Source organism: Fukomys damarensis, unplaced genomic scaffold (assembly GCF_012274545.1).
Source record: "Fukomys damarensis isolate Sample0158 unplaced genomic scaffold, DMR_v1.0_HiC HiC_scaffold_9, whole genome shotgun sequence".
Taxonomy (NCBI): Eukaryota; Metazoa; Chordata; class Mammalia; order Rodentia; family Bathyergidae; genus Fukomys; species Fukomys damarensis.
In genome coordinates this window covers 6265694-6267987 of record NW_022900921.1, presented here as the reverse complement: position 1 = coordinate 6267987, position 2294 = coordinate 6265694, and the positions used below count along the sequence as shown (strand labels likewise).

Genomic DNA, 2294 nt, shown 5'->3' with positions numbered 1-2294 from the left:
AACAAAAAAAAAAAAAAAAAAAAAAAAATTTTTTTTTTAACACATGAATGATGTTAGCATTGATTTAGCATATTTCCCATCCTTTACAGCTTTTTGCCATTCTTCTTGGATGGTGCCACAAACAACTTGAGGTGAGTAAAGATACCAGTAGGCAGTGATGCAGCTCAGGGGCAGACTGCTTGCCTGGCATGCATAAGGTCCGGAGTTCAATCCCCATCATACCCCAAAAATGTAATAAAGATATAATTAATACTTATTGAATGAAAATTCCATTATTTTAAAGTCTAAGGGAAGATGCAAGTTATTTTGTTTGCTGAGATTTTGTTGTAGAAGATATATGTTGGGTGTAACTATGCCACTTACTGAGGCTGGAAATAGATACAATCCACAGAAATTTTCACTAAAGCAGTTCTTCTAAAACATGATTGAATGTGAAAATTGTGCTGGGAAAAGATGAGCCAGGAGACATGAGGGCATGATACGCATGGCTGCATGGCTCAGTTATTTATTTTACTGAGCATTTACTGGATACCCACTTTGTGCCTAGAAATAGGCTATGGTATTAAAAAACAATCCCATTCCCAACCAAGTATTCCATTCTAGCGACGAGTACTCTGCTTAAGGAAAGGAAACAGAAGTCCAAAGAGGTTTAGTTGCTTGCTCAAAGTTACATGTGCAAAACAAACGCCAGGGTTGAAGGTCTCGTTTCCCAAAACCTCAGTGGACCAGGGTCTTGGGGGGTTAGTGAAACAAGGATGAGGCTGGGGCAGGCGCTGGGCTGTAAGCCACAGCGTGAATGGGGTGCCTGGCGGGAGTCAGAGGCCCCGTGTGAGAGACGAGATGAACACGCGGGCCCACAAGGAGGTCCTGCCTTCAGGTGCCACTTGACTTGTACGGGACGAACATGATGCAAGGGAGCAGAAGCTGTCATTGGCTCAACAAAGAGAATCTGGTATATGGTAGAAGGAGCACCAGACCAGCAAGCAGTAAGCAACCTGACTTCCCATCCTTCCTGAGCCCCTGCCTCTCACAGTCAGGTCAGTCTCTCTGTAAGGCACACTGTTCCCAACTGTTAAACCAATGGGTTGGAGGGCCAGGGACGTGGCTCAGTGGCACTGCACTTGCCTTGCAGGTGCAAAGTTTTGAGTTCGATCCCTGGTACCAAAAAAAAAATAATAATAATAACAACAACAACAAAATGCAACAGTGACTCCCAACTCGGCTGTCAGTCGGAATCACCTGGAGAGCTTTAAAAACCACTGACAGCTTGGCCCCAGCCCCAAACATTCTAATGATATTTAAAGGCTCCCCAGTAACTCTTACGTACAACCAAGGTTGAAAACCTCTGGACTGGAAGATTTCTAGGGCTCTTTCCGCCCCAATACTCCATTATCTTACCGTGGATGGTGAATAAGCCTCAACATTTAATATGTGTAGGAACTGCCTGAGAGCCGTGTTTGAAAAGTCATACGTTTCTGATGCACAGTACTGATACAAATTCCACTGTTGGATGTTTAAGGTGGGGCGCAGGAATCCGCATTTTTAGAGAGCTCTGGTTCTTAGAGTACCCTGCAAAGCACACTGATTTAACCATTCGCTCACAGCCAGGACTCTGTTCTTCCTCCTCCCATCATCAGCAAACAGCAAACAGGCTTTCAGGCGCAAAGCTCCCCACTAGAAGGGTTGGCAGTATGCAGAGCTGTCTAACCAGTACATGAGGCACATCACTTGGCCTGTCGCAGGGCTGACAGATGGCAGAGGGCGCAGGGCGGCCCCGTGGATGTCAAGAGAAGTAAGACGATGCTGCAGTGCGCCACTGCAGGGGCTGAGACGCGGAGGAGTGAAGGCGCACAGCGCTGCTCTGACCCGGCGGCTGCACGACCTGTGACCTCAGCGGTGACGCCGTGGGCCATTGTCACATCACCCAGGGGGCGCCCAGCCTGCTTGCCAGCCGTGGAAACAATGCCGAGCATCTCTGGGTACGCGGGCAGGAAATGAGCTCCAAACCGGACCGTAATTTAGCATTCATTTGCATTTTTAAATTAGTTAGGCTATGGACCATTGCAAAGCAATGACAGAGAATTTTTATAATAATCAGCCTTCTGGGATGGGGGAGGGGAGGGGGGAATGGCGCTGCCTCCTCCTTGCAATTTCGCTGGGGGCAGGGAGGACACGCACGCGCGCGCGCGCACACACACACACACACACACACACACACACACACACAAAATTCAGCATCTCCATCTCTGATTACAATTTCCCGGCCCCCATCGACCTCGCAGACCACGGCAGCT

The 2294-nt window shown here is 48.1% G+C and overlaps 1 long non-coding RNA gene across 5 annotated transcripts in view; it reads right to left on the bottom strand.

Moving 5' to 3' along the window:
- LOC104873151 overlaps positions 1–1856 on the bottom strand; it is a 111472-nt gene extending 109616 nt beyond the window's left edge. For all 5 annotated transcript variants that reach the window (XR_783380.3, XR_783381.2, XR_783382.3 and 2 more), the window contains exon 1: positions 1399–1856. This is a non-coding gene — a long non-coding RNA (uncharacterized LOC104873151). The remainder of the gene's footprint in view (positions 1–1398) is intronic.
- Between the last annotated feature and the right edge of the window lie 438 nt (positions 1857–2294).